General features: G+C 37.4%; 1 protein-coding gene and 1 pseudogene across 9 annotated transcripts in view; one reads left to right on the top strand and one right to left on the bottom strand.

The window, feature by feature from the left end:
* The window catches only part of LOC105466223 (adenosine kinase), a 567,753-nt gene that overhangs the window by 222,984 nt on the left and 322,611 nt on the right, over window positions 1–22,158 (bottom strand). The window lies entirely within an intron of this gene.
* The window catches only part of LOC139356250 (ras-related protein Rab-5C pseudogene), a 61,987-nt pseudogene continuing 48,052 nt past the window's right edge, over window positions 8,224–22,158 (top strand).

The raw sequence follows: 22,158 nt of genomic DNA, 5'->3' as shown, positions 1-22,158 counted from the left end.
CCCTATTATGATACATTCAGTATGTATCTTCTAAGACCAAGGACATTTTCCTATATAAGCACAAAATGTGGCAGTGATGTAGTATTATCTAACATATAGTCAAAGATCTAGTATTACATTTGCTTAAGTCTCTTTAGTCTCCCTTAATCTGAAATAGTCTCTATTCTCTTTCCTGTCTTTCATGACAGTGGCATTTTTGAAGAGTCCAGGCCATTGTCTTATAGAAACGTTCCACAGTGAAGATATGTCTGAACTTGCTTTATGATTAGATTCAGTTAAGTATCTTAGGCAAGAAAGTATACAATGTTCCATACTTCTCATTGTATGCCATTTGGACACATTAAGTCACTATTAGTTAGGATGCTACACTAAATCACTTGGTGAGGGTGGATTATGTCTCCTTCTTAAAACATTAAATGAATGATTATAAGTGCTGATGGGCTGAAAACATATGATTTTTAGATAAGCCAAATAATGCAGGCTTCAATATGCTGTTTTTAACGGTTCCAACATTTTTTCCTAATTTTCGATTGGCATTTCCCTTATTTTCAATATTTAAAGCCTGATACTTTGCATCTTAGGACACAGTACAATACTGTGAGGTCTTTCCCAAAAGCTCTGATGGAAAGCTAAATACAATATTCTGTTGTGATAAGCAAGCTTTGTGACTTATTTATCCTATATTAAATGTGGTATTTAAGAATAAGGTTAAAAAGACAGTGGGAAGCTTCTATAGGTTACACAATTTCAGGATGTTGAGAAAAATATTACTAAATTTGTTTTCAAAATAAGATAGGTTAAAAAAAATAGCCAAAAAATAAACTGGCAAATTCTACCATCCTCATCTCAATTTTAAAGTGCCCAGAAAAAAACCAAAACGAAATATTTCATAAAATAAATACTATCGATTTTAAGACTATAACTCATAAAGCTTTTTCTGTATAATAAAAAATTAATGTAAGTGCTGTATTTCTTGGAGTTGTTCCCTATCAATCATTCATTCTGAACTCAAGCAACAATCCACACACGATTAACAAAATTCTTAATAGCAATTATTAGCAAGTACAAAAATTAGGTTCTACTCACTTAGATGAATGACAATAGGGTTAACTACAAAATATCTATGGCTAATCCTTTTCTATATTTAACTGCATTATTTTTAAAAATATTAATGATTTTGGAGGCTTTTAATTTTTCAAAACACTATAATAATCAGTGTTTACAAGACTGCTTTATGAATACAGGGCAGCAATATGGCTCTTCCAAAACTACAAAAACTAATCATGATTAGAAAGCCACTCTGAATAAGGAGTTGTACATATTCCAAAAAAGATCCACTGGCAACCATTACCAAGGATACAATTTGATAACCTTAAATATAACACATAGTACACAGAGATCTGGGAAACATGAATTCTTACCAAGAATAAACAGAAGTTTTGTGTTCCTAAGAAACATAATAACAAATTCCCCTCATCAAGGGAACAGCATGTGCCAGCAGGATTAAACTTGTTATGTCAAATTCTCACCATAATCCTGAGAGGTAATTTTATTATCTTGTGTTATTGATAAAGAAACTAAGAACCACAGACCAGTTGAATAACGATGCTCAAATATCTAGTAAGTACAGGACAGAACTGGGACTGGAACTCATATTTGGATCATTATTTGGGTCAAACTCACATTATAGCCTCAGAGGCCATAATCCACAACATCACTTTGCTTCTCAAGTAAATAAATTTTGACTAAAAGTACATATTCATTATAAATTTTTAAACATCTAATGAAAGTAACACGTTTTAAACATTAGCTCCAACACACAATCAAAATGGAAAACTATATCTGTTGGTGTGTTTTTGGGTTTTCTATTCTGTTCCATTATTTATCACTGCACCAATGTCACAATATCTTATTATTTTAACTTTATAAGATGACTCAATATCCAGTTGTATTAGTCTGTTCTCACACAGTTATAAAGTACTGCCCAAGACTGGGTATTTTCTAAAGAAAAAAGGGTTAATTGATTCACAATTCCACATGGTTGGGGAGACCTCAGGAAACTTACAATCATGGCAGAAGGGGAAGACACACATATTACGTGATGGCAGGTGAGAGAGTGAGAGAGAGCAAGCATGTAAAAGAAAACTGTCAGACACTTATAATATCAGATCTCATGAGAACTCACTCACTATCATGAGAACAGTTTGAAGGATACCACCCTCATGATCCAATCACCTCCCACCAGGTCTCTCCTTTGACACGTGGGGATTATAGGGATTACAATTCAAGACGAGATTTGGGTGGGAGGAAAAGCCTAAGCATATCACCAGTAAATTAAATTCTGCCATCTTATCTGTCTTGAAGATGGTCTTGGCTATTAATATCCTTTGACTTTCCAAAAACATGTAAAAATTAGTTTGTCAATTTATACTCATATACACCCCTACTTGTTAGGATTTTAATTATAATTGCATTGAAATCACAGACTAAAATGGACAATAGTAAGTCTTTACAGTATTGAGTCTTCTAATAAACATCTTTAAAACACACCTCCATTTACATTTTAAGTTGTCATAATTATGTTTTAAATGTTCTTGGTAGAAGCCTTGTTCATAGTTTATTAGACTACATTCTAGATATTGGATATAATTAGTGTCCAAAAGCAATAAAATTTTGTGGGGAAAGTAGGGAATTTGTATCTTCAAGTGTGTAAGAATCAGTAATTCTAATTTTATGCAGCATTTGAAATTGTTAGACTTCAAATTTTTTATCAGCTGGTATAAAATGATACCTCATTGTGGATTACATTTGAATTTCCCTTATTTTTCAAAGGATTATTTATTTATTTATTTATTTATTTATTTATTTATTTATTCTGAGACAGAGTCTCACTCTGTCACCCAGGCTGGAGTGCAGTGGTAAGATCATACCACACTGCAACCTTGACATCCTGGGCTCAAGCAATACTCCCGTATCAGCCTCCTGAATTGCTGGAAATACAGGCATGTACCACCATGCCTGGCTAATGCATTTCCCTAATTAATGATGAGGTAGAACAGTTTTTCATTCCTCTTTTTTTTTTTTTTTTTTGAGACAGAGTTTGGCTTTTGTTGCCCAGGCTGGAGTGCAATAGCACAATTTCGGTTCACTGCAAACTCCGCCTCCCAGGTTCAAGCAATTCTCCTGTCTCAGCCTCTGGAGCAGCTGGGATTACAGGTGCACACCACCACACCTGGCTAATATTTTGTATTTTTTTGTAGAGACGAGGTTTCACCATATTAGTCAGGCTGGTCTCGAATTCCTGACCTCAGGTGATCCCACTGTCTTGGCCTTCCAAAGTGCTGGGAGTATAGGTGTGAGCCACCACACCCGGCCAATTTTTCATTCCTTCAATACACATGTGATTTTCTTCTAAGGTAAATTTCCTGTTGGTATCTTTTGACTATTTTTCTTCTGTGTTGTCTTTTCTATATTGATTACTAAAATTTTAAAATTATGGATATTAATTCTTTCTTGGTTATGTGTGTCACATATGTCTTCTCCTACTCAGTGGCTTGCCTTTTAGTCTTTTAAAGGTATCTATTGATAAACAAAGGCTCTTAATTTTAATGTAGTACAACTTAGTAGTCTTTGCCTTTATGCTTTTGTGTCTTGCTCAAGAAATTTTTCCACACCTGAGATCATACAGATATTCTCAAAAGTTACCTTCCAAAAGTTCTGTCATTTTACCTTCATATTTAGATCTATAATCCACCTGAAATTGATTTTTGTGTATAACACAGAAATTTGATTTCATTTTTTTGTTATGAAAAAATAATTATCTCAGCACCATTTATTGAATAATCAACCACTTCCTTATGGAAACGAAGGCATCTGTCTCTGTCCTCTCTGTCCCATTACACTGGTTTACCACTGTCTTAAATAGCGAACTGCTACATTACAAAAATCACAGAAGGTTCGGATATATGGTAGGCTACATCTCACTTCTCTTTGTTGTCCCTCCTCAGTAGTAGTTTGATTATTCTTGCCTTTTTGCTTTTCCATAGAAATGTATGGTAAAGTTTCACAAAAATCTTGTTTTTTGGTTGGAAAGGCATTGATTCTATGGGTCCCTGCAGGGAGAACTGACATTTTAAATAATATCAAAAATTTCAATTTATAAGCAGAGTATATTAGAAAGCTGAGCTTTGTAATAAAATAATAAAAATAAAAAATGTAAACACTGATATGGTTTAGATGAGTGTTTATTTTAATCCCCAATGTTAGAAGAGGGGCCTAGTGGGGCAGATATCCCTCTTGCTGTTCTTGTGATAATGAGTGAGTTCTCAATGAGATCTAGTTGTTTAACAGTGTGTAGCACCTCCCTCTTGTCTCTCTTCCTTCTGCTCCAGCCATTTAAGATGTGCCTGCTTCCTCTTCTGCCATGGTTGTAAGTTTCCTGAGGCCTCCCCAGCCATATGTCCTGTAGAGCCTCTGGAACTATGAGCCAATTAAACCTCTTTTCTTTCTAAGGTACCCAGTCTCAGGTAGTTCTTTATAGCAGTACAAGAACAAACTAATACGGAAAATTGGTACCTATGACTTGGGCATGGCTATAAAGAGACCTGAAAATGTGGAAGCAATGTTGGAACACGGTAACACACGGAGGTTGAAACAGTTTGGAGGGCTCATAAGAATACAGGAAGATAAGCGTAAGTCTGGAACTTCCCAGAGACTTGTTAAGTGGTTGTAACCTAAATGCTGATAGTGCTGTGGACAGTGAAGTCCAGACTGAGGAGGTCTCAGATGGAGATGAGGAACTTCTTGGGAACTGAAGTAAAGGTCACTCTTGCTATGCTTTAGCAAAAAGACTAGCAGCATTGTGCTCTTCTCTAGGGAAATGTGGAACTTTGAACTTGAGAGAGATGATTTATGGTATCTGGGAGAAGGAATATCTAAGCAGCAAAGCATTCAAGATGTATCCTGTCTGCTTCTAACAGCATATGCTTATATATGTGAGCAAAGAGATGATCTGAAACTGGAACTTATATTTAAAAGAGAAACAGAATTTGGAAAGTTAGGAAAATGTACAGCCTGACCATGTGGCAGAAAAGAGAAATTTTCTGGGCAGGAATTTAAGTTGGCTGTAGAAAATTGCATAAGTAAAGAGGAGCCAAATGTTAATAGCCAAGACAGTGGGGAAAATGCTGCTAAGGTATTTCAGAGATGTTTGCAGCACCCCCTCCCATCACCAGCCTAGAATCATAAAAGTGAAGAGTGCTTTCCTAGGCCAGGTTCAGGGACCAGCTGCCCTGTGCAACCTTGATACTGCTCCCTGTGTCTCAGTCACTCCAGCCATGGAAAAAGGGGCCCCAGATACATCTCAGGCCACTGCTCCAGAGGGTGCAAGCTGTAAGCCTTGGCAGCTTCTACCTAGTGTTCAGCCTGTGCGTATGCAGAGGGCAAGAGTTGAGGCTTGGGGGCCTCTGCCTAGGTTTCGGGGGATGTATGGAAACACCTGATGTCCAGGTAGAAGTTTGCTACAGGGATGAACCTTCATGGAGAACCTCTATTAGGGCAATGCAAAGGAGAAATGTAGGGTTGGAGCCCTCATAGAGCGTCCCCACTGGGAAACTGCCTATTGGAGCTGTGAGAAGAGGGCCACTATCCTCCAGACCTCAAAATGGTAGGTCCACCGACAGCTTGCATCATGTACCTGGAAAAGCTGCAGGCATTCAACGCCAGCCCTTGAGAGCTGACATGGGAGCTGAGTCTTGCAGAGCAACAGATGCAGAACTGCCCAAGACCTTGGGAGCCTACTCGTTGCATCAGTGTGGTCTGAATGTGAGACATAGAGTCAAAGATTATTTTGGAGCTTTAAGATTTAATGACTGCCCTGCTGGGTTTCGGACTTGCATGGGGCCTGTAACCCCTCTCTTTTGGTTGATTTATCCCTTTTGGAACAGGAGTATTTACCCAATGCCTGTATCTCCATTGTATCATGGAAGTAACTAACTGTATTTTACAAGCTCAGAGGCAGAAGAGATTGCCTTGTCTCTGATTAGACTTCAGATTGTGGACTCTTGAGTTAATGCTGAGATGAGTTAAGACTTTGGGGGCTGTTGAGAAGGGAGGATTCTATTTTGCACTGTAGGAAGGACATGAGATTTGGGAGAAGCCAGGGGCAGAATGATATGGTTTGGTTCAGTGTCCCTACCTAAGCTGCATGTCAAATTGCAATCCCCAATGTTGGAAGAGAGGCCTGGTGGGAGATGATTGGATCGTGAGGGTAGATTTTTCCCATTGCTGTTCTTGTGACAGTGCATGAGTTCCCAATGAGCTATATAGTTGTTTAACAGTGTGTAGCATCTCCCCCTTGTCTTACTTCCTTCTGCTCCAGCCATGTAAGATGTGCCTGCTTCCCCTTCTGCCATGATTGAAAGTTTCCTGAGGCCTCCCCAGCCACACTTCCTGCAGAGCCTGTAGAACTATAAACCAATTAAATTTCTTTTCTTTATAAATTACCCAGTTGCAGGTATTTCTTCAAAGTAGTGCAAGAAAGGACTAATACAAATACAGTTTAAGGCTGACATTTTTAACAACAGACTTAAAATTTGTTTAAATAACCAAAAGCAGGGCAATTTTCTTAATAGCCGAAAGTGTCTAAAAACTACGATGAATCTTCCCTAGATGTCTCCAAGGGTTAAGGAAAAGAAAATCCAATATAAGGTGCCTAGGGATGGTGGTAGGAAACAATAGTTACTATTTGTATTGTCCTGAGTTAAGACCATTAATTGAACTAGTATATGTGTATCATGTGGACAGTTCTTCATAGTATGAAATACATGTGTAACCCCTTCCTTAATTAAACCTCATGTAAAATAGCTAGTGTAGGAAAACACCATATTCAAAGATGGGAAATGAAAAAGGAACCAGAACAGAATTTGTATGAGGATAGAAGAAAAAAAAAGTAGCAAAGTAAATGACATATACAAGACATTTAACAGAAATATATAGTAATGGAACACACATCAATTATAAGCAAATGCATGGACAAAATTCATGAAGCAATTATCCCTATTAAGCAGAGACACCAAAGTATAGAGAAGTTATAATTAAGCATATTAACAGATGGTGAAACACAAACTGGCTGGGCTGAAGAGAGTGTGAAAGAAAAATATGACCATCAAAGAAATGGAGAAAAGACACTGATAAAAATATAGTAAATAAAATGGAGGTCAGGACTGTGTAAAGCAAGCAAAATGAAATAGGAACTAACAAAGGTAATACAATAAATTAGTAAGAAAAGGATAGAACAAGAGGAAAAGTAAATCTAAGATAATATAAATGACATTCCTAAATTACAGTACTAAAGTAGTAGCACAGAAAAACAGTTCAGAATCTATTTCAGGATAATAGCAATAATCTGAAACCACATTTATCTTCATATTCTGTCAATAAGTCATAAGAAGTACAAATAAAACAATATATGACATGTCTTCAACATTACTAGGACAAAGTAATCAGGAAAGAAATGCAACAAAAGGAAAAAAAAAATCCCAGAAATAAATTACAAAGTGCACAATGCAGAATACATTGATAAAGTGAAAATGTAAAAAGGTACACTGAATAAGTGAAGACAAACAACCAAAAGAATGAAAATGAGATAAGAAAGACATAATAAAGAGAGAAAGCAGATGAAATGGAAGACAGGCAAAGAAGATCCAACATAAACACAGAATCCTTGAGGAAAAAATAACATAATGGAATAGTATCTTTAAAATATAGTCTAAGAAAACTTTCCAGAAATAGAAGAAAATTTAAATCTACACATTTAAAAGATGTGCTGCTGGTGTAAAAGCATGTGCAGGCATGAGCTACCATATTACTATATAAGCTAGAAACTATATTTCCAGCTTATTATTGCATACCTGGAAAAACTGACCCCAAACAAGAAAGGTCTAAGACACATTCTGGTAAAATTATTAGACCTTAATGATGAAAAAATTTTTTTAGGCCTACAGGCAAATAGATAAAATTACTAATAAGAGTAAGAAAATTAGGCTAGGGACTGGGTGTGGTGACTAATGCCTATAATCCTAACACTTTGGGAGGCTGAGGTGGGAGGATCATTTGAGGCTAGGAGTTTGAGACTAGCCTGGGCAGCATAGCAGGATCCCTGTCTCTACAAAAAAACAAAAACAAAACAAAACAAACAAACAAAACCCAAAAAATTAGCCAGGTATGGTGGCACATGCCTGTAGTCCCAGCGACTCAGGAGGCTGTGGTTGGATGATTGTTTCAGCTGAGGAGATTGAGGTTGCAGTAAAGTATGATCATACCACACCGCACTCCAGCGTGGGTGACAGAGTGAGACTCTGTCTCTTAAAAAAAAAAAAAGAAAGAAAGTTAGGCTGCCTTAGACTTCAAGAGCAATACACAAAGCAAGACAATACTAGAACATTATTTCCAAGAAATAAAGTCAAGGATTTTACCTACAGCCAAGCTGTCTTTGTGTAGGACAAAGTATAAAGTAATAGAAAAAAGAGAACACAGAGGATACTTACTGTACACATACATATGCCTTTCCTGAGAAATGTATTAGAAGATAAGCTTCATCCAAGCATGATTGGGGAAAAACTCAAACACAGGACTATTGTTGGTAAACCTCATTACATTTAATAATTATAATTATAAATTAAAAGGATGGAAAGAAGATAGTTTTTAAGCACTGCATATTCTGACAAAGCAGAAGTAACACGATTTTAAAACAAAGAAGTGAGAGAAAAATGCAGAATAAAATCACTGTTGTATAGATAATAGGTGAGAATCAAAGGATATCATTTAAAACTGATGGGAGAGTAGAACATTATAAGAAAAAAGGGGATTGAGGCCACCATAAAAAGCACACTTAAAAGAAAAGCTAATGGCTAGAAAAGAAATATAAACCTTTCCAAAATGCCAGAATAAAAAATTTAAAAACAGCAAAGAGAATAAACCACACAGAAAAACAGTATACACGTATATTTAGTAATTATAGAATAACACGACAGGTTTGAGGCCAAATATACCAGCAGCTTATTGACATGTAAGTATATTCAGATTGCCTCAGGAAGCAAAAGAAAATTCTCTGCTGTATGGCAAAAAGACACTAAAACAAACCAATTCAAAGTGGCTACGAGAGGGGTGGGGAGAAAAAAAATGAAAAAAAAAAAAAAAAACCCACAAAAAACCAAGTGACTAACAGAGATAGAGAATGATAAATCAGGCCAGTGGGAATAGTAGGAAACAGAAGCTGCAATCCTAATATAAAGATATGTGAAATATAAAGATGTGAAACCACGTCTTTACAAAAAACACAAAAACTAGTGAGGCATTGTGGTATGTGCCTACGGTTCCAGCTACTTGGGAAGCTGAGGCGGGAGAAGTGCTTGAGACCCGGAGTGGGAGGTTGCAGTGGGCAGAGATCACACCACTGCACTCCAGCCTGGGAGACAGAATAAGACCCTGTCTCAAAAAAATATTTTTTTAAAAAAGATACATGTGGAAGAACTTTCTAGAAATAGCACATAAAAATACAGTTGGAAAGAGCACAATATTGACACACAGTAGTGAAGACCAAGACACATCTGAGTAAAAGCACAGGAATTCAAAATTTAAAATGAATCCTTTTGTGAGCAATCAAAACGATCAAAGTATTTATAAGGATGGAGAATTGGGCAGAATCATGAATTCTGACCTCAATAATTCAATAAATGTTTATTAGCTATATGCTAAGTATTAAACACTAACTTAAGCTATTTGGAATTCAACACAGAACAAATCAGACCAAATCCCTTTATTATTGATAGTTATATTCTATAGATGCAGATGACAGTAAACAAATAATCCAAGGAATATATACACCAGGTGACAGAAAAATAAAGCTAGATAAGGAACTGAGAGTTACTAACAAAGAGGGAAGAAATATATGTGCATGCTCAGGTTTTCAAAGTATCATTTAAAGAACTGCTGGGTGCGGTCACTCATGTCTTTAATCCCAGCATTGTGGGAGGCCAAGGTGGGAGGACTGCTTGGGGCAAGGAGTTCAAGACCAGCCTGGGCAACAGAACAACACTCCATCTCTACGAAATTTTTTTTTTTTTAATTAGCTGGGTGTGGTGGCACATGCCTGGAGTCCCTGACACTCAGGAGGCTTTAATACTAGGAGGTCGAGGCTGCAACGAGCTATGATGGTTCCATTGCACTCTAGCCTGGGAGTGATAGTGAAACACTGTCTCTAGAAATAAATAAATACAGTTCTAAGATAGGCTAAGTATAGTGGCTAATGCCTATAATCCCAGTGCTTTGGGAGGCTGAGGCAGTAGAATTGGTTGAAGCCAGGAGTTGGAGATCAGCATAGACAACAAAGTGAGACCCTATCTCATTAAAGCAAACAAACCAAAAAACCCTACAATAAAAGAGCAATGTCTATTACCTCCTCAAGGAAAGATAGCCTAGTTAATTTTGTATCTCGTCAAACTACCACGTAAGTATAAAAGAAGAGACAAAATTTAGAACATAAAATAATTTGGGAAATATAGTTTCTATGTGACTCTCTGAAGAAACCACCAGAACAAACCTCACAAACCAAGAGATAAAATGACTATTATGAAAGGCTTAGCTATAAACATTGATTCTGTTTATTGCCTTTTAACTGTTATGAATAAGATCAAAAATTTGCAGGAGGGAGGATGATAATAGGTATGGTTACAGAACAGAATACAAATGTTATAAATCTCGGGAATAAATATATAAAATAGAGTAGTTGGGAGAGGGAAGGTGTGAGACTATGAGGGTAAGAAAGAGTTCCTCATCTTTTATAGTCAGGGGTCAAGGAGATCCTAAAAAGCTGATAAATCATGTAATTGAGGTACAAGTATTCTTAAAAACACTAAGGTAAAGAAAAATTTTCTAGGAAAACAGAATGAAGAATTCCCCAAAAAAGAATACTTAATATCTTTTTAAAAATCTTGGCTGGGTGCAGTGGGTACACTACAGTAATCTCCGTACTTTGGGAGGCTAAGGCAGGTAGATTACATGAGCCTAGGAGTTTGAGACCAGCCTGGGCAACATGGAAAAACCCTATCTCTAAATACATGTTTTAAAACAATAGCCAGGCCTAGTGGCGTGCACCTGTAAACCCAGCTACTTGGGAGGCTGAGGTGGAAGGATTACTTGCACCTGGGAAGTCATAGCTGCAGTAAGCTGAGATTGTGCCACTGTACTCCAGCCTAGGTGACAAGGTGAGACCATGTCTCAAAAAAACTTTTTTTAAATAAAAAATCTTAATCATGTTACATGAAGTTACAGATCTAAAGGTGGTCACTTGAATAAAAATAGAAGTCTCACAAATTATTGGAAGAAACATACACACAAACCAAAGTCGGGGAATATGGCAAAAGACAGAAACAAATTAAAAAATCCTCATAGAACAGAAAGCATACCATATAATAACATAAATCAGTCCCAAAATATCTGGTTTAAACTATATATTTTACATAATAAACACAAACTTGATTCATACCGTAAGAATGAATATTAAATGAATTTTGCTAAGTAAAAAAAAAAAGCCAGAACTACTAGTCTACATATTTTATAATTTCATGTATGTGACATTCTAGAAAATACAAAACTACAGAGATGAAAAACAGATTAACTTTTCCCATGGTTGGCAGGTAGAAGGGACCAACTACCATAAAGGAGCAGTATTTTAAATTACTTTTAGTGAATACTAATTTTAAAATACCAATTAGTATGTTGAGGGAACCCAAGATGGAATGCAAACTGTGACAAATTAGTCTAAGTGTATTAAATACGTACGATATAACCTTACTGAAAGTGGTGGGAATAAAAAGACCCTAAATAACTGTAGCCAACAGTATTTTGTATACACACTATAGGGCTAAAGACAAAAAGAACTATATATGAGCACAGTACTCTGGTAAATTGGTTTATCACAGAGGTATGATTTAGCAATTTTTTTTTTTTTAATACAGAGTTTCTCTCTTGTTGCCCAGGCTGGAGTGCAATGGCATGATCTTGACTTACCGCAACCTCTGCCTCTCAGGTTCAAGCAATTCTCCTGCCTCAGCCTCCCGAGTAGCTGGGATTACAGGCATGTGTCACTACGCCCGGCTAATTTTGTATTTTTGTTAGAGACGGGGTTTCTCCATGTTGGTAAGGCTGGTCTCAAACTCCTGACTTCAGGTGATCTGCCTGCCTCAGCCTCCCAAAGTGCTGAGATTACAGGTGTGAGCCACTGTGCCCAGCCAGCAATTTTTACACTACTTTATATGTACACTAGGCTTGCACAAATAAGTAAATACATGTCAAATAATGAGAGGCAGCTTTCTCACTATCAGAGAAGGAAGTTACAATAAGTCAAAGGGAAATGCTAGCATGAAGTCTGTGGTACTGAATTAGAGTCAGAGATATCATTATAAACTCATGATTTTATATATATATTATAAACACACATAGGTAACAAGATTAAATACAATGTGTGTCTATGTATACATGAGTTAGCAGACATGAGCATATTTCCTAATTCTATCTGCTGAGGGAACCTACAAGCAATTACTGCCAGTAGCTTACGAGCAAACAGTGCTCAGATGCTGGTTTTGAAACACCTTCTCACCTCCCTCCCTCCCTCCCTCCCTCCCTCCCTCTCCCTCCTTTCTCTCTCTCTTCTCTTCTCTCTTTTTTCTTTCTTCCTTTCTTTCCTTTCTCTCTCTCTCTTTCTCCTCTTTTTCTTTTTCTTTCTCTCTGTCTTTCCTGCTTCTTCTTTTATTTCTCTCTTTCTCTCTTCTCTCCTCGTTCTCTGTTTCTCTCTCTCTTTTTCTCTGTTTAGAGACAGGGCCTTGCTCTGTCACCTAGGCTGGAGTGCAGTGACATGATCATGGCTCACACAAGCTCAACCTGCTGGGCTCATGCAATTCTCCTGCCTAAACCTCCCAAGTAGCTAGGTCTCAGGCACATGTCACCATGCCTGGCTAATTTTTTTTTTTTTTTTTTTTTAGAGATGGGGGTCTCACTACATTGTCCAGGCTGGTCTCAAACTCCTGGCCTCATGTGATTCTTCTGTCTCAGCCTCCCAAAGTGTTAGGATTAGAGAATTGAGTCACAATGCCTGGCCCTTTTCTTTGATAAAAGTGAACCAGTGATCCTTGGAGAAACAAGCTGGGGTCTAGAAAGTCTAGATGATCTTGTAGTGCCAGAAAGTAAGAAAGTAATAAAAAGATGAGAGGTCTGTCACAACGATACAGAAGCCAATGTGACAAAGCTCTCAATAGTTAAATCTGGAATTCGAGTAGTAAAAGTGACACAGTTTTAGATTATAACCCAAAGAACTAAATAAATATCCATGAGCCCTATTGATATAAATAACAATTGAGGGGTTTTTTTTTTTTGTTTTTTTTTTTTTTTTTAGATGGAGTCTCACTCTGTCACCAGGCTGGGGTGCAGTGGTGTGATCTCAGCTCACTGCAACCTCTGTATCCCGGGTTCAAGCGATTCTCCTGCCTTAGCCTCCCAAGTAGCTGGGATTACAGGCGCACACGACCATGCCCAGTTAATTTTGTATTTTCAGTAGAGACGGGGTTTCACCATGCTGGCTAGAATGATCTCGATCTCCCGACCTCGTGATCTGCCTGCCTCAGCATCCCAAAGTGCTGGGATTACAACAGGCGTGAGCCACCACGCCAGGCAGAATTTACGAAAAATGGAAACAAATCAGGTGTAGTGGCTCATGCCTGTAATTCCAGCACGTTGGGAGGCTGAGGTGGGAGGATTGCTCGAGCCTAGAAGGTGCAAGAAAAGCCTGGGCAACACAGTGAAATTCCATACACACACACACACACACACACACACATATACATATACACACACACACGGGAGGCTAAGGTGGGAGATCAATTAAGCCCAGGATGCCGAGGTTTCAGTGAGCCATGATGTCGCCACTGCACTCCAGCCTGGATGACACAGAGAGAATGCGGGGGGGGGGGAGGGGGAGAAAGGGAAGGGAAAGGAGGGGAAGGGAAGGGGAAGGGGAAGGGGAAACGAAGGGGATGGGGAAGGGGAGGGGGAGGGGGAGAAAAAGAAAGAAAATAAAGGAAAAGGAAAGAAAGAAAAGACAAGACTACTGAATTTGTAAACAAGGAATACAGACTGGGTGTGGTGGGTCACACATGTGATCTCAGCACTTTGGAAGCTGAGGAGGGAAGATCACTTGAGTTCAGGCATTTGAGACTAGCCTGGGTAACACAGTGAGGCCCTGCCTCTTTTTTTTTTTTTTTGAGACAGTCTCCCTCTGTCACCAAGGCTGGAGCGCAGTGGCGAGATCTCGGCTCACTGCAAGCTCCGCCTCCCGGGTTCCCGAGTAGCTGGGACTACAGCCACCTGCCATTATGCCCGGCTAATTTTTTGCATATTTAGTAGCGACGGGTTTTTACCATGTTAGCCAGGATGGTCTCGATCTCCTGACCTTGTGATCCACCCCCCTCGGCCTCCCAAAGTGCTGGGATTACAGGCGTGAGCCACGGCCCCCAGCCAGGCCCTGCCTCTTAAAAAAAAAAAAAAAAAAAAATTAGTTAATTGGGTGTGGTGGCACATGCCTATTGTCCTAGCTACTCGGGTGGATCACTTGAGCCCAGAAGGTTGAGGCAGCAGTGAGCCATGCACTCCAACCTGAGCTATATAGAGTGAGAACCCATCTCAAAAAAAAAAAAAAAAAAATTAAGAATATTAAAAATGGAAACAAAGAGACAAATCTTCCTTAAAGAATCTGAATTATTAAATATGAATATAAGAATAAATGAGGGAAATAGAAAATCAACATTAGAACACCATAGTTGCAATTGGTATGGGCAAGATCCACTAATAAATGCTATAAATCAGTGGGTAAAACTTTAAAATATTAGAATATTTGCATAGTTTCACAATATCTCTCCACTAATATTTATTAATTACTCTGGTGGCTATATCCTTCCTCTATGAGGTTTCTAAACACCATTCATTTTGTATTTACCCCCCACCCCCAAGTGTGGGGTGGGTTTAGTGATTCATTTCTAATGAACTGTATATGGAAAGGAAAAAATAGACAATGGAGAAACCCAATGGACACCACCTTAACTTGATGTTCAAGGTTCACACTAACAATAACAGACTGATACTATGTACACCTTGATGTGATACACTGAGAAAGCAAAATCACCTCAATGGTGGTATTCTCAAAAACCCATAATTTCAGTCTAATTACAAGGAAACAACAAATAAACTCAAATTGAAAGATATCCTACAAACTATCTGACCTCTACTCTTCATAAGTGTCAAGGTCACAAAAGATAAGGCAAGACAGAGCAACATGACAATGAAATCACAAGTAGTATCCTCCAACAGATCCTGGAAGAGAAAAAGAATATTACTTAAGAAACTGGGAAAATAAACCTGTAGTTTAGTTAATGGTATTGTACCAATGTTAATTTAGCTTTGATGAAGATCCTACAGTTATTTAAGGTGTTAATATTAGGAGAAGCTAGGTGAAGAGTACATGGAACTTCTTTTTACTATCTTAGAACACTTCTATAAATCTAAAATTATTTCAAAATAAAACTATTTGGGCCAGGCGCAGAGCCGCGTGCGTGCGCTCTCTCTCTCTCTCTCTCTCTCTCTATATATATATATATGTATATATATGTGTGTGTGTCTGTGTGTGTAGATATATATATTTTTATATATATATCCAAAAGATCTGAATATCTATCTATCTATTTATCTATCTAGCTACCTATCTATCTATCTATATATTAGGCATGGTGGTGCACACCTGTAGTCCCAGCTACTCAGGAGGTTGAAGTGGGAGAATCACCTGAGCCCAGTAGTTCGAGGTTGCTGTGAGCCATGATCACATCACTGTCCTCCAGCCTGGGCAGCAGAGTGAGACCCTATCTCAAAAAAATGAAAACAAACAAACAAAATCCACCCCCCAAAACAAACAAAAAACTATTGATGAAAAAATAGTCACAATGAGATATCAATAAGTACCCATTAGTATTGGCTAAAATTATGACATCTGAAAATAGCCCCAAATGGTGTTGAGATAGCTGGCATGTGGAAAAAGACAAAATTGAGTATGGAGAAAACACTGTCCTATCAGTTCTTTATATCAGACCACTTTCTGCAATGATGGAAATGTTCCTTTTCACTATCTAATATGGTAGCCACTACCCATACTTGGCTACTGAGCACTTGATAGGTGACTACAATGGCTGAAAATTTTAAACTTTAATTTTTAAAAATGTATAGGTAAAGAGCCACATGTAGCTAGTAGCTACCAGACAACAATGCATTTCTGGTCTTATTAGGAAATTAAGTGATAGAGGAACAACGCTACAAAAGGAAGCAATGAACCTTGTAGAACATTATGTGAGATAAATGTAAGATCTGGCTTCTCTGACAAACCAACAGAAAGCTAAAAAATGGAGGGGAGGGGTGGAAAAAGACTTACAGAAAGAAGAATCTTATCAGACATTACAACTAGATGACATCTCTACTGATGTAGAAAAACTATTTGGCAAAATTCAATACCTTTTTATAATTAAATTTTAAAAAGGCATAGAGGAAATCACCTCAACCCAATAAAGACCATATATGAAAAGCCGATGGGTAATATAATACTCAATGGTAAAAAACGGAAAGCTTTCCCTCGAAGACAATGAATAAAGCAAGGATGCCCCTTCTTGCCACTTTTTTTTAACAGACAGGGTCTTGCTCTATCACCCAGACTGGAGTGCAATGGTGCGACAACAGCTCACTGTAACCTTGAACTCCTGAACTCGATTCTCCTGCCTTAGCCTTCCAAGTATCTAGGACTACAGGAGCATACCACCATGCCCAACACAGTAGTGCTGAAAGTTGTAGCCAGAGCAGTCAGTCAAAGAAAGAAAGAAAAGAAAAGAAGTGAAAGAGGAAAGAGGAGGCATACAAATTGGAAATAAAGAAGTAGAATTATTTCTTTAGATAACAAATCTTGTATGTATAAAAAGCCTAGAGACTGCACATACAAAAAAATCTGTTAGGAGGAATAAATAAATTCAGCAAAGTTGCAGGACACAAAATAAACATAAAACAACCAATTGTGTTTGAAAATACTAACAATGAACAACCCAAAAAGAAAATTAAGAACACAAGTATATTAACAATAGCATTAAAAATGAATAAAATACTTATGAATAGCCAAGAAGGCACAAGATTTATACACTTAAAACCATAAAACATTGCTGAAAGAAATTAGACACCAATAAATGAAAAGACATCCTGTGTTCATGCACTGGAAGACTTAATATTGTTAAAATATTCATACTACTGAAAGGAATGTACAGATTCTTTGTAAATGCAATTCCTATACAAATCCCAATGACATTTTTTTGCAGATATAGAAAAAAATTCTAAAATCTATACAAACTGCAAAGGCCCCCAAATAACCATAACAATCTCAAGAAAGAAAAACAAATATAGAGGCCTCAGAGTTTCTGATTTCAAAACATATTACAAAGCAACAGCAATCAAAACAGTATAGTACTGATAGGCCAAGCACGGTGGCTCAAGCCTGTAATCCCAGTACTTTGGGAGGCTGAGGAGGGTGGATCACGAGGTCAGGAGATCAAGACCATCCTGGCTAACAGGGTGAAACCCAGTCTCTACTATAATTGAAAAAATTAGCTGGGCATGGTGGCAGAAACCTGTAGTCCCAGCTACTTGGGAGGCTGAGGCAGGAGAATGGCATGAACCCGGGAGGTGGAGCTTGCAGTGAGCAGAGATCGCACCACTGCATTCCAGCCTGGACGACAGAGCGAGAATCCATCTCAGACAACAACAACAACAACAACAACAACAACAACACAACAACAACAACAACAACAACAAAAACAGTATAGTACCGATAATGCATACAGGATAGTTTCTTTGAGAAATGGTGGTGGGAAAAACAGGATATCCACATGCAAAAGAACAAAGTTAGACCCTTACCTTATTGCATATACAAAAATAAACTCAAAATGAATGAAACAATTAAATTTAAAATGTAAAACTACACAACTCCGAGAAGAAAACACTGGAGAAAAAAGTTTCATAGCAATGAATTTGGTAATAATTTCTTAGATAAGACACCAAAAGCATGGGCAACAAAAGGAAAATAAGATAAATGGGACTACCAAACTTACAAACTACTGTACAGCAAAGGAAACAACAGAGTAAAGAGGCAACTCATGAAGTGAGAGAAAATAGTTACAAACCACATATCCAATAAGGGGTCAATATCCAGAATATATAAGGAACTCCACAACACAGCACCCCTGAAAGAATCCAACTAAAAAAATTGGCAAAGGACTTGAATAGATATTTTTCAAAGAAGATACAGAATGGCCAACAGGTATATGAAAAGATGCTCAACATCACTAATCATTAGGGAAATGAAAATCAAATCCACAATGAGATATCATTGCATACTCATTAGGATGACCACTATTTAAAAAAAAAAAAACAACAACAGAAAAATAACAAGTGCTAGTGAGGATGTGAAGAAATTGAAATCCTTGTGCACTGTTGCTGACAATGTTAGATGACACAGCCACTATGAAAACACTATGAAGTATCCTCAAAAAATTAAAAATGCCAGCAATCTCATTTCTGGAAATATATCCAAAAGATCTGAAAACAAGATATTGATGAGATATTTGCACACCCATATTCATCGCAGAATTATTCAAAATAGCAAAGAGGTGGAAGCAATCTAAATGTCCATCAGCAGATGTATGTATAAAGATGAATGTATAAAGAATGAATGTATAAAGAAAGATGAATGTATAAAGATGAATGTATAAAGAAAATGTGGCTGGGCGCAGTGGCTCACGCCTGTAATCCTACCACTTTGGGAGGCCAAGGCAGGCAGATCACCTGAGGTCAGGAGTTCGAGACCAGCCTGGCCAATGTGGTAAAACTCTGTCTCCACTAAAAATATAAAAATTAGTCAGTTGTGGTAGCATGCACCTTTAGTCCCAGCTACTTGGGAGGCTGAGGCAGGAGAATTGCTCAAACCCAGGAGGTGGAGGTTGCAGTGAGCCGAGATTGTGCCACTGCACTCCAGCCTGGGTGACAGAGCAAGACTCCATCTCAAAAAAAAAAAAAAAGTGCTATATATACAAAATGGAATATTACTTGGCCTAAAAAAAAAAAGAGACAAGGAAATCCTGTCATATGCTATAAGATGGATGAACCTTGAGGACCTTATGGTAAGGAAGTGAAATAAGCCAGCCATAAACCATGATTCTACTTACATGAAATATCTAAAATAGTCAAATTCACAGAATCAGAGTGGAATGGTGGTTGCCTGGGGCTGTATGAAGGGGGCAAAGGGGAGTTACTGTTCAATGGCTACAGAGTTTTTGTTTTGCAAGGTGTTTGTACAAGAAATCTATTGTACACAATGTGCATACAATTAACATTACTGTACTTTACACTTTAAAATGGTTAAGATGGACTGGGCACAGTGGCATATGCCTATAATCCCAGCATTTCGGGAGGCTAAGATAGGAGGATCACTTGAGGCTACGAGTTTGAGAACAGTCTGGGCAACATGGCAAAACCCCAGCTCTACAAAAAATTTTAAAAATGAGCTGGGCGTGGTGGTGTGTGCCTGTAGTCCTAGCTACTCTGGAGGCTGAAGTAGGAGGATCACTTGAGCTCCAGGAGTTCAAGATTACAGTGAGCTATGCTGTGCACTACTACACTCCAGTTCTGGGTGACACAGCAAGACCCTATCTCTAAAAAATAAATTAAAAGGTTAAAAAATATTTTTCTTTTGAGACAAGGGCTCACTCTATCACCCAGGCTGGAGTGCAGTGGTGCAATCACAGTTCACTGCAGCATCAAACTCCTGGGCTCAGGTGATTTTCTCACCTTAGCCTCCCGAGTAGCTCCGACTACAAGTGCGCACTATCACGCCCAGCTAATTTTCATATTTTTTTTGTAGAGACGGGGTTTTGCAACATTGCTCAGGCTGTTCTCAAACTCCTGGGCTCAAGCAGTGCTCCTGCCTTGGTGTCCCAGAGTGCTGGGATTACAGGTGTGAGCCATGCACAGCCTAAAGTGAGAAACTTTATGGTATGTATTTTTGACCGTAAGTCTTAAAAACACAACTATATCTCTATCTCTCTCTCTCTCTCTCTTACACACACGCACACCCACACATGGCCACATACACACACCCCTTGTCTAGATTACAATTTGAACAAAACAAAGCAACTGGAAACTATTATTACTGAGATGATATTTTAATATGGACTAGATACTTTAATTGAAATTTTAATATGAACTAGGTATTAGAAGATACTAAGGGGTTACTATTGATAACATATGAGGACAGGTAATGAGTACACAGGGATTCATTACGCTATTTATTTTTATTCTATTTTTGTGTGTATGAATAAAAGTTTTCTATAATAAAATAGATCTTTAGATCTGGATAGACCTTAGAGAGAATCCTATTCATCTTTCCATTTCAGAGGAGGAGAACTTTAGTCCCAGAAAGGTTATTAAACTTGCACATTATATAAATTAGTGGCAAAACTATGCCTAATAATATTTGAGACCCAATTTGCCATCTAATACTCTATCCAGTGCATCATACTGACTCCTTCATAAGAGGCTCTATTGATGAGCACAGAATATATATAATAAATTTTACTGATTCTAACTAGGTAAAATATTAAAGATCATGCCATTAACAATTATTTAAAACTGGCATGACAGCATGCTATATCTGAAAGGATCACTAGACATTACTTTATGAAGGTTTGGAGAGCACAAACTTATTAAAACTATAAAAGTCAAAGAGGTTTTGGCTTCACTGAATACTTCATCTCAACAACATCAAAAACAATCCCTAATGGGTAGTCTCAAAAATAAGAATGGCGAAAAAGTTAAGGCACAGCCTTTGTCTTTATGAAAACAGTGAGAAGAAAGAGACAAAATTATACATCTATCTACATTCCTAAGGGCCTTTTAACACTACTTGCTACAACACCATCTTCTCCCTCTTCCCTAGTCAGAATCATTGCTCACCCGGGACCCTTACCGAATAGAAAAGGGCACTTGAGAAGAGAAGTACAGTTGTGCTTTAACAGTGTAATAAAATACAAAAAGTTAAGAGGAGGAAATAGCCATACAGTGTATTGAGAACTAATGAGGAAATGTGGTATACAGGAAAAGACCTGGGTTTGAGAATTGGCTGTCAGTGACTAACGAGATTTGTGACCTCTACCTAGTTTCACAAAAATGTTCATTAAAATATTCAATAGAAATGAATTGAAATTGCAAAATCAACTATAATAAAAAAATAACATTTATATTCATTGTGATTCCAAGGCATAAAAAGATCACTTAATGTTTAATATAGAGATTTAAATGAAAATTAATATTTTCCTTATGAATTTTTTTGGGAAAATTAAACAGAGAAAAACAGGGACAAGTCTCCCATAATCTGACTTCTTAGAGATAAACTGAATAACTTTACTATTAATTATCAACTACCATAAAAAAGAAAATATTTCATTTCATATATTATTCTACTATGAAATTATCTGGATAATTTCCACAACAACTTTTTATTGTATTGCAGCAATGAATGTATTAAGTCAAAATTTTTTTGTCTTATTCTTTAGAATTCTAAGTATTAATAACTGGGCAATCTGAACTATGAAATCAAAGACACAAAGAAAGCCCTGGAGATATAAATAATCTATAACTTCACATTAACACATGTGGTGGCTTTCTGTACTATCAACTCAGGATAGAGATGTCCAGAAATGGCAGTTCATTGTTCTTCACTGCATCAAGTCTGGAGTACCCTAGTAACTCACAGTTTCTTAGATATAGGCTTGCACCAGTAACAATGTGTTAAAAGGTTGTCCAAAAGGTAAAGAGACCACTAAAAGCATCCATGAATTTTGTTGTAATGCTATTACATGCCACCATCTTTTCTTTGAGGTCATTTATCTTCATTGTAATAGTTTAATATAAGAAATAATTTTAAAAAAAGATGGTGATAATTACACTGCTGGATCAATAACCTATACTTTAAAA

Source organism: Macaca nemestrina, chromosome 9, assembly GCF_043159975.1.
Source record: "Macaca nemestrina isolate mMacNem1 chromosome 9, mMacNem.hap1, whole genome shotgun sequence".
Taxonomy (NCBI): domain Eukaryota; kingdom Metazoa; phylum Chordata; class Mammalia; order Primates; family Cercopithecidae; genus Macaca; species Macaca nemestrina.
This window is presented reverse-complemented; position numbering and strand designations above follow the sequence as displayed.